At 37.9% G+C, this 11,449-nt stretch overlaps 1 pseudogene; it reads right to left on the reverse strand.

The window, feature by feature from the left end:
- Window positions 1–666: 666 nt before the first annotated feature.
- On the reverse strand, window positions 667–11,238 carry LOC135229419 (olfactory receptor 2AK2-like; annotated as a pseudogene).
- Between the last annotated feature and the right edge of the window lie 211 nt (window positions 11,239–11,449).

Here is an 11,449-nt window from a genome sequence, read left to right on the forward strand (position 1 = left end):
TTGATCCACTTGGAGTTAGTTTTTGTGCATGGTGTGAGGTGTGGGTCCTGTTTCATTTTTTTGCAAACGGATATCCAGTTATGCCAGCACCATCTGTTAATAAGACTATCTTTTCCCCCAATTAACTGACACTGGGCCTTTGTCAAATATCTGCTGCTCATATGTGGATGGATTTATATCTGGGTTCTCAATTCTGTTCCATTGATCTATGTGCCTGTTGTTGTACCAGTACCAGGCTGTTTTGACTACTGTGGCTGTATAATAGGTTCTGAAATCAGAAAGAGTGAGGCCTCCCACTTTCTTCTTCTTTTTCAGTAATGCTTTGCTTATCCGAGGCTTCTTTCCCTTCCATATGAAGTTGGTGATTTGTTTGTCTATCACATTAAAAAATGACATTGGAATTTCGATCGGAAGTGCATTGTATGCATAGATGGCTTTTGGTAGAATAGACATTTTTACTATGTTAAGTCTTCCTATCCATGAGCAAGGTATGTTTTTCCACTTAAGTATGTCCTTTTGAATTTCTTGTAGTAGAGCTTTGTAGTTTTCTTTGTGTAGGTCTTTTACATGTTTGGTAAGATTTATTCCTAAGTATTTTATCTTCTTGGGGGCTACTGTGAATGGTATTGAGTTGGTGATTTCCTCTTTGATGTTCTTTTTGTTGATGTAGAGGAATCCGAGTGATTTTTGTATGTTTATCTTATAACCTGAGACTCTGCCAAACTCTTCTATTAGTTTCAGTAGTTTTCTGGAGGATTCCTTAGGGTTTTCTGTGTATAAGATCATGTCATCTGCAAATAGAGATAATTTGACTTCCTCTTTGCCAATCTGGATGCCCTTTATTTCTTTGTTTAGCGTAATTGCTCTGGCTAGGACTTCTAGCACAATGTTGAATAAGAGCAGTGATAAAGGGCATCCTTGTTTGGTTCCCATTCTCAAGGGAAATGCTTTCAGGCTCTCTCCTTTTAGAGTGATGTTGGCTGTTGGCTTTGCATAGATTCCCTTTATTATGTTGAGGAATTTTCCTTCAATTCCTATTTTGCTGAGAGTTTTTTATCATAAATGGGTGTTGGACTTTGTCAAATGCCTTTTCTGCATCAATTGATAAGGTCATATGGTTTTTGTCTTATGTTTTATTTATATGGTGGGTTACATTAATTGTTTTTCTAATATAAAACCAGCCTTTGCATACCTGGTATAAATCCCACTTGGTCGTGGTGAATTATTTTTTTCATATGTTGTTGAATTCTATTGGCTAGAATTTTGCTGAGGAATTTTGCATCTATGTTCATGAGGGATATAGGTCTGTAATTTTCTTTTTTTGTAATGTCTTTACCTGGTTTTGGTATCAGGGAGATGGTGGCTTCATAGAATGCGTTAGGTAGTATTCCGTCATTTTCTATGCCTTGAAATACCTTTAGTAGTAGTGGTGTTATCTCTTCTCTGAAAGTTTGGTAGAACTCTGCAGTAAAGCCATCTGGGCCAGGGCTTTTTTTTGCTGGGAGTTTTTTGGTTACCGTTTCAATCTCTTTTTTTGTTATGGGTCTATTTAGTTGTTCTACTTCTGATTGTGTTAGTTTAGGTTGGTAGTGTTTTTCCAGGAATTCATCCATTTCTCCTAGGTTTGCAAATTTGTTAGAGTACAATTTTTCATAATAATCTGATATGATTCTTTTATTTTCAGTTGGGTCTGTTGTGATGTGGCCCTTCTCGTTTCTTATTCGGGTTATTTGTTTCCTATACTGTATTTCTGTAAGCAGTCTAGCCAATGGTTTATCAATTTTGTTAATTTTTTCAAAGAACCAGCTTTTGGCTTTGTTAATTCTTTCAATTGTTTTTCTGTTCTCTAATTCATTTAGTTCAGCTCTAATATTTATTATTTGTTTTCTTCTGGTACCTGCTGGATTCTTTTGTTGCTCACTTTCCGTTTGTTCAAGTTGTAGGGACAGTTCTCTGATTTTGGCTCTTTCTTCTTTTTGTATTGTGCATTTATCGATATAAACTGGCCTCTGAGCACTGCTTTTGCTGTGTCCCAGAGGTTTTAATAGGAAGTATTTTCATTCTCGTTGCATTCTATGAATTTCCTTATTCCCTCCTTAATGTCTTCTATAACCCAGTCTTTTTTCAGGAGGGTATTGTTCACTTTCCAAGTATTTGATTTCTTTTCCCTAGTTTTTCTGTTATTGATTTCTACTTTTTGACCTTGTGGTCTGAGAAGATGCTTTGTAATATTTTGATATTTTGGATTCTGCAAACGTTTGTTTTATGACCTAGTATGTGATCTATTCTAGAGAGTGTTCCATGTGCACTAGAAAGAAAAGTATACTTTGCAGCAGTTGGGTGGAGAGTTCTGTATAAGTCAATGAGGTCAATTTGGTTGATTGTTGTAATTAGGTCTTCCGTGTCTCTATTGAGCTTCTTACTGGATGTCCTGTCCTTCTCCGAAAGTGGTGTGTTGAAGTCTCCTACTATAATTGTGGAGGTGTCTATCTCACTTTTCATTTCTGTTAAAATTTGATTTATGTATCTTGCAGCCCTGTCGTTGGGTGCATAAATACTTAATATGGTTATATCTTCCTGATCAATTGTCCCTTTTATCATTATATAGTGTCCTTCTTTATCCTTTGTGGTGAATTTAAGTTTAAAGTCTATTTTGTAGAAATTAATATTGCTACTCCTCTTCTTTTTTGCTTATTGTTTGCTTGACATATTTTTTCCATCCTTTGAGTTTTAGTTTTTCTGTGTCTCTAAGTCTAAGGTGTGTCTCTTGTAGGCAGCATATAGACGGATCGTGTTTCTTTATCCAGTCCGAGACTCTGTGTCTCTTTTTTGGTGCATTTAGTCCATTTACATTCAGCGTAATTATAGATAAGTGAGTGTTTAGTGTTGTCATTTTGATGCCTTTTTATGTGTGTTGTTGACAATTTCATTTTTCCTCTTACTTTTTTGTGCTGAGACGTTTTTCCTTGTAAATTGTGAGATCCTCATTTTTCATAGTATTTGACTTTATGTTTGTTGAGTCGTTACGTTTTTCTTGGTTTTTATTTTGAGTTATGGAGTTGTTATACCTCTTTGTGGTTACCTTAATATTTACCCCTATTTTTCTAAGTAAAAACCTAACTTGTATTGTCCTATATTGCCTTGTATCCCTCTCCATATGGCAGTTCTATGCCATCTGTATTTAGTCCCTCTTTTTGATTATTGTGATCTTTTACATATTGACTTCAATGATTCCCTGTTTTGAGCATTTTTTTTAATTAATCTTAATTTGTTTCTGTGATTTCCCTATTTGAATTGAAATCAGGATGTTCTGTTCTGTGACCTTGTGTTGTGCTGGTATCTGATATTATTGGCTTTCTGCCCAAACAATTTCCTTTAGTATTTCTTGTAGCTTTGGTTTGGTTTTTGCAAATTCTCTAAACCTGTGTTTGTCTGTAAATATCTTAATTTCACCTTCATATTTCAGAGAGAGTTTTGCTGGATATATGATCCTTGACTGGCAGTTTTTCTCCTTCAGTGCTCTATATATGTCATCCCATTGCCTTCTTGCCTGCATGGTTTCTGCTTAGTAGTCTGAACTTGTTCTTATTGATTCTCCCTTGAAGGAGACCTTTGTTTTCTCCCTGGCTGCTTTGAAAATTTTCTCTTTATTTTTTGTTTTGGCAAGTTTGATGATAATATGTCTTGGTGTTTTTCTTTTTGGATCAGTCTTAAATGGGGTTCGATGAGCATCTTGGATAGACATCCTTTCATCTTTCATGATGTCAGGGAAGTTTTCTGTCAGCAGATCTTCAACTATTTTCTTCGTGTTTTCTGTCCTCCCTCCCTGTTCTGGGACTCCAATCACTCGCAAGTTATCCTTCTTGATAGAGTCCCACATGATTCTTAGGGTTTCTTCATTTTTTTAAATTCTTTTCTCTGATTTTTTTTTTCAGCTATGTTGGTGTGAATTCCCTGGTCCTCCAGATGTCCCAGTCTGCATTCTAATTGCTCGAGTCTGCTCCTCTGACTTCCTATTGTGTTGTCTAATTCTGTAATTTTATTGTTAATCTTTTGGATTTCTGCATGCTGTCTCTCTATGGATTCTTGCAACTTATTAATTTTTCCACTATGTTCTTGAATAATCTTTTTGAGTTCTTCAACTGTTTTATCAGTGTGTTCCTTGGTTTTTTCTGCAGTGTGCCTTATTTCATTTCTGAGGTGATCCCTGATGTCTTGAAGCATTCTGTAAATTAGTTTTTTTATATTCTTTATCTGATAATTCCAGGAGTGTATCTTCATTTGGGAAAGATTTTGATTCTTTTGTTTGGGGGCTTGTAGAACCTGTCATGGTCTGTGTCTTTATGTGGTTTGATATTGACTGCTGTCTCTGAGCCATCACTAAGATATAAAAAAAGATATCGTAGTGATTTATTCTATATTTGCTCACTGAGTCTTGTTTTGTTTTCTTTCAATATACATGGATGGGCTACTAGATTGTGCTGTCTTGTTTGTTGTAGCCCTTGACTTACTTATGTCCTATTCCCAGCTGGTTTGGGCTGTTGCCGGATATATATGCCTGAGTCTATTCACTATTCTTGAGTAGAATCTGATTTTGGGTCATCAAGTGTGTGCTGCACCCTAACACCTATCCACCTCGAGAAGTCGTGGTGATAGCTGTGTGCACCAGATTCTATTAGCAGCTGGGTTTCACACTCCAGGTGGGGCAGGATGCTAACAGGTTCCCCGAAGTGACAGTGAGGTAGGTGTGTCTCCATTCCTAAAGCACTTTGGTGGGAGGGCTCTGTAGGTGTACGTTAGGCCCCCAATGCAAGTACCTCTATAGATTGGTAGGTGTCACCCTCCTTAGACCCCTAAGGCTAGAGGCTAGGTGGTCTGGGAGGAGCTTCAGCCCTCAGTTCCCTGTTGTGGGTCAGTTAGGGCTCTATTGAATAAGCAGAGATATCAGACCTGGGAAACTTGTTTTTCCCGTAAATCCGCTAAAAAAAAAATGCAGTCAGATCCCTATCAGAACTGCCTTTGCATTATAACAGCCACCTTGTTCCCTGTAAGGATGAAAGCCCAAGATTTGGATCCTATATGTTCGGCTGGAGCTGGTTCTGTGTTTTTAGTCCAATTAGGGAAGGATTTTTGGTCCCTGGGTCTTTTGTCATTGCTTCTCTCAGGCCAGAAGAATGGGTTAGGAAAAGACCAAAAAAAAAAGGGAGGGGAAGCAAAGCCGCGGAGCTGGAGCCATTCTCCCTCTGGCTCAGGGAATTCCAATGTTAATGAAGCCGCCTGGGAAGGGGAGGGGAGTGTTAAGAAAAACAGGAGAGAGTAGCACCCCGGAATATAGACAAAGTTGCTTATCTTGCTTGGGATGACTATTTTATCTGAGATTCCCGAGGGGCGTGTCGCCTATGTGTGCTGGCTGTGTGGAGATTGCCCCCGAGGGTCTGGCCCACTGAAGCCGCGGTCAGATCCCCTGCTGCCAGGCCAAAGCCCAGCGTCAAGGTTCCCCTGCTGGGATGCTGCACTCCCGGCTCCAAAATCAGTTGCTGCCTCCCGGAGACTTCTCTTCCCGCCAGCCGCGTCGCTGTGCTGCCTCCACGGACTGGCTGGGCCCCCTCCCGGTGTCAGTTCAGGGGGGTAGGGCTGTGCCCCGTTTGCGCCATCACGAGATGTTATGTTCAGCTTCCCTGAGCCCAGTCCTAAGCCCGGCGCCAAGGTTACCTGATTGGGACGCTGGCTCCAGGCTCCGAAAACAGTCGCTACTTCCCCGTGGTTGTTTGTTCTCCGTCTCTGTCACTCAGGTCAACTCTTTAAATCTGTGTTTGTTGTTCAGGGTTCGTAGATTGTCATGTATGTGATCGATTCACTTGTTTTCCCGAGTCTTTGTTGCAAGAGGGATCCAGGGTAGCTTCTACCTAGTCAGCCATCTTGGCCCCCCTCCCTCCTTTTATTTTTTGACAAATGTCATATTCAAGGCTCTCTCTTCTCTATTTTACTTAACATTGCTAACATCCTTTGCTTTCCCTATTCCAATTTTTCACTTAGTTTCTCTTCATGCAATTAATACTTTTCAATATACTGCAAAATTTACCAGTTAATTTTATATATTGTCTTTCTCCCAACAATGAAATCTAAACTCCATGAGAGCAGAGATTTATGTCAGTTTTATCTTGCTTCATCCCATTTCACCAGTGCCTATGACAGTGTCACATACACAGTTAAAGGATTAAAACCTTTGTTCAATGAATGAATAAATAAGTGGATGTATTCATTTTGCTCTATGTTATAGTTGGGTCATCATATATATTTTCTTGATTTTATGTATTATATGATAAATTATATCTCATATGCATTTTATTTCAGAATATTAAAGAAGGTACTACAATTTGTTATGACATGGGAGTATTGTGTTGACAGGGAGTAAATCTATTGCTTTAGAAGACAAAGTTGATAATGGCAACCATTCTCTAGCTTTTACACAGCAAATCCATCCAATTCTAATAACAATGCTTTAGTTATTTCTGAAAAGAGAATAAACCAGAGCATCATTACGTTTATTTTTTTAAACACTTCTTGTAGCTTACAGCTCTCTAGACAATACACTAATCAAATCATGTTGTTCAGTCTCAAACTATAAGGGGTTCCAAAAGTCATATTTTCTGTGCAAATATTCATTTTCCCAGCACTCTTCTAATGGCCCCCGTGACCTCCTTATTCCTCAGACTGCAGTTAAATGGGTTCAGAAGAGGTATAATGATGCTGTAAAACACTGCCACCACTTTACCTTCATCAGGGTAATGCAAGGAGTGTGGTCTTGTATAGGTGGAGAGGGTGGTCCCATAGAACAGGCTTGCCACAATCATGTGAGAGGAACACGTGGAGATGACTTTCATCTACCCTTTACTGAGCTCATCTGGTACACCACAATAAGTACTTGGGCATAGGAAGCCAGAATGGCCATGAATGGTAGTAGCAGAATGATAAGGACACTAAAGAGGATGGTATACTCATACTGGGAGGTGTTCTGACACATCAAAGGCAATAGAGATGGAACTTCACAGAAAAAGTGGTTAATGATCCGAGATCTACAGAAAGGAAGTTGAAATACATACAGTGTACGTATTAAAGCATTGATAGAACTACTGGCCCATGCACATGTGACCATGGACATACAGATAGTCTTGCTCATGAACACAGGATAGTGTAAAGGGTAACAGATGGCTACATATCTATCATAAGACATAAAACCAAGAAGAAGAGCTTCAGTTCCACCAAGGGTCAAAAACACAAATGTTTGAATCTCACAATCTAAAAAAGTAATGGACTTACTTTTTGACAGAAAGTTTGCTGCCATCCTGGGTACTGTCGTGAAGATGTACATCAAGTCAATGAAGGAGAGCTGACTGAGGAGGAAGTACATGGAAATGTGGAGTCCGGTGTCCAGTTGGATGAGGTGGATCTGTACGATGTCCCCCACCAAAGTCACTAAGATGGCAGTGATAGCAAAAAAGAGGACAGTGTTCATTTGGCCATATTGGAAAAAGCCAAGAAGTATAAACTTTGCTCCAAAATTTTGATTTTCTGTCTTCATGGCTGTCTTGGGCTCGGTTCTCTAGAGAAACAAAACCAGTAATGCCTATAAATATATAGAGAGAGATTTATATTAAGGAAACAGTTCACACGATTGTAGGGGTTGGAATGTCCCAAATCCTTGGATAAGGATAGAGTCTTTTCCCAATTCACGGAGCTGCAGAAGCTGGTGAACCGAAGATAAGAAGGTTGGAGAGCAGGGATCCTGGTCACAGGTTGTGACTGTCAAGTAATCTCCAAGTCAGCAGGGAAGATCACAAGATTTCTCCTGAATCACTTAGCTGCAGGGGCTGGTGAACCCAAGATAGGCAGGTCAGGGCGCAGGACTCTTGCTCACATGCTGTGAGGATCTGCGATTCCCAAGATGGACAGGTCAGCTGCTACCTCAAGTCCCAAGAACCAGAGGTCAGGCAAGAGACAGCGGCTGGGTCCAAAACAAGCCAACAACATTTGCAAGCCAAGCAGGAAGGAAGTAGGCTGATGGAAGGCAGAGAGATGAAGGCTGAGGGGGCAGTGAGCTGCCACAGGCCCCCCCCCACCAGTACCACTCAGCGGATTCCATCAAGGGGTTAATCACATACCAAATTTCAACAGGAAAGTGATCACAATATTATACAACTGCCAGAACACTGAGAATCATGGCCCAGCCAAGCTGACACACAGTCTTAACCATCACAATGGCTTAAATCAAAATAAAGCAGACCATATCCGAAAATTCCGTGTAACAACATTGATTGCCCATTGAGAGAAAACAAAAATGATTATTAAATGCAGTAGAATTTCCTTTAATCACCTTGGGTGACTATGTCTCTCCCTGTTTCTATACACTGAATTGTTGTCTATTGAGCAATGGACACTTGGAAAAAATAAAATAAAATTAGTTTTTTTTTAATTAATCACAGAATAAAAATATAATATGGGAATAAAACATTTGATGATTTTCCAACATGAGTTATTACTCCCCTTGTAAATATCTTCATGATGATAGACTAGAGACATGTTTACATGTTGTGAAAAATTTTTCACTCAATTCATTTATATATATATATAATTTAGAATGGCAGTGTTGTTTAAACATGGTATAATATTCTTTAAAAAAATGTTTCTTGACTCCATTTTTCAATTTTGAATTTGTATTGGCTATACATTGTAATGGAAACCCTGGTGGCATAGTGGTTAAGTGCAACAGCTGTTAACAAAGAGGTTTGCAGTTCAAATCCGCCAGGCACTCCTTGGAAACTCTATGGGGCAGTTTTACTCTGTCTTTTAGGGTCGCTATGAATCGGAATCGACTCAACGGCAATGGGTTTGTTTTTTGTTTTTCTTATACATTTTAATAAAAGTTATGTTAACATTTGTGGGTCAGAAATATTTTAGCTCTTATAAATGAATTAAATTGGTGGTTCTGTATAACATCTGTAAGTGTAGAGGAAACCCTGGCGGTAGAGTGGTTAAGTGCTACCGCTGCTAACCAAAGCGTGGGCAGTTCCAATCCGCCAGGCGCTCCTTGGAAACTCTGTGGGGCAGCTCTACTCTGTGAGTCGGAATCCACTTGAAGGCAGTGGGTTTTTTTTTTTTTTTTCATACTTGGTCCAAGATCCAGTCACTTATGCTAAGCCCCAGATCAGCAAACCAAAATCTAACAAAGTCTTCTTTCTGTAAATGCCTGACCTCAGAAGCCAAAATATGAGTTAATCAGTTAGGACTTGCCTGCTGGGCTTAACCTAGCTCAAAATGTACCATTAATCCCACCCCCATCACTAGATCTGTTGAAAATGATATTTCTACAAGATTAATCTAATTTGTATATGAGCTCATAAGCTATATTTTCTATTCATGAATTGGGAAGCTATTGTCTGAAACTTTCTATTCATGAGTTGCAAATAAATCTTATGAGTTCATATGCAAATTTAATCTAGTAGAAATTTTATTTTTTACGTTATCTATAGTCAGCCAAGGGCAATGGGTAGTGGTATAGTCAGCCAAGTTGGTATAAACTAAGGGATTTTTTTTTTTTTGAACAGTTTCACATTAGGAATTTTCATTGTGTAAAAAATTTATAGAAATATAGTAAAAAAAAAAGAAATATAGTAAACGTGATATAATCTACAAGAGGAATTTGGAATGGTGAGGCCATGATAAAAATGGAGAAGGGAACTAAAAAATATTAACTTGGTGAGATAATATGCGTGTATTCAAAATCAGTTATGAAAACTAGACAGTTACACATTATATAGAGAAATATATATGCATATGTATGTATGTGTAGGTAACCCTGGTGGCGTAGTGGTTAAGTGCTACGGCTGCTGACCAAGAGGTCGGCAGTTCGAATCTACCAGGCCCTCTTTGGAAACTCTGTCAGGCAGTTCTACTCTGTCCTATAGAGTCACTATGAGTCAGAATCGACGGCAGTGGGTTTTGGGTTTTATGCATGTGTGTATGTTTCACTTAAAATAAAATTTTAATTTAAAAAATATTTTAATGCAACTGCTTAAGGTTCTCACTACGAATTTGTATTCCTTGAAATATTTTACATGGTTTGCAACCTTTCACCATTCCAATAATTTTGTGGAATATGACTATGCCCTAAGCATAAAGCAAAGTGGTAAGGCAAAAATAAGAACCTTTTTCTCTACTCCAATCAAGACTACAAGTGATGCATCCAGGGCCATGCTGCCCAGTAGGGGTTGCACTGGACTTTCAAATCCTACCTTTTTCTCACTTTACAAAGATACATCACTCACCTTGCTCCTTTGTGATTGCTGTCCTGAGAAAATTTAAAATCAATATATGGCCAAATCAATCTCAGGTAAAAGATATTCATTTTTGTAGAAATCATTCAAATGTAATGTGGATAATCTAGCCAGCCCAGAAATTGCCCAAATCAAAGAAAATGGGCATGCAAGAAAAATAATACAATTCACTCTACATAATATATCAAATAAAACAAATTCCTTTAAATAGTGTTTCTGAGATTAGTTGTATATTCATTTTTTTTACCTAGATTGTAGTAAAGTCTTCAAGGTATTATAATATTTTAGGTTTAATTTGGAGTAATTAGTGGCCTGAAAGAGCTGTTTGAAATCTTAATGGTTATTACTATGAATGAGACTGGTTTACCTCCAGCAGGCCATGGTTTTGAAGCTGAAAAATAAGCCACTAGGTTTAAAAGCATATTCCTTTTTTTTTCACTGGATATGTAGATATATAGACTATTTTACATATATAAAATAGTTCAAATTTTTTTTTTCAATTGAGAGATATCATCTTTCATATAGAGATGCATTTCATTCTCCTAGAATTTTTTTTTTTTTAAATAAAACATTAAACAGGGAGTTGGGAAATGGATCTTCAAAATTACATGGAAGATCTTCCTGTCACCCCACTTGGGCATAGTATCAGAGAGACACATCGAGCCTGTCTTCCAAAAAACTTTACGTTAAATTAAATTTGTTTGTCATATGTATTAAAAAGTCACAGACAAAGCTGTTTATATTATGAAAATCAATCTACTTAACACTTCTACAAGGTGGCATAAAAATAAATTCACAAAGAAATCCAAAACTGTGAAGTCTTTAATTTGAAATGCATTTTAGGAAACATTACCAATCTATGAGTTTGCAAGATTGCTTTTTTTTTTTTTTTTTTTTTTGCTTCAGACAACAAGGCTTCAATCACTCACAATGAAAAAATTTAGTGGAAAAGAGTCAAATGTTCAAACTAATTTTGTCATCCTTATGAGACAATTTAAACCTCTCAATGGACATGGGCTGACTGGTGAATTATTATTAGTAGTATTATTTGGATATGTTGTTGAACTCTATTGGCTAGAATTTTGTTGAGGATTTTTGCATCTGTGTTCATGAGG

This window comes from Loxodonta africana, unplaced genomic scaffold, assembly GCF_030014295.1.
Source record: "Loxodonta africana isolate mLoxAfr1 unplaced genomic scaffold, mLoxAfr1.hap2 scaffold_29, whole genome shotgun sequence".
Lineage (NCBI taxonomy): Eukaryota > Metazoa > Chordata > Mammalia > Proboscidea > Elephantidae > Loxodonta > Loxodonta africana.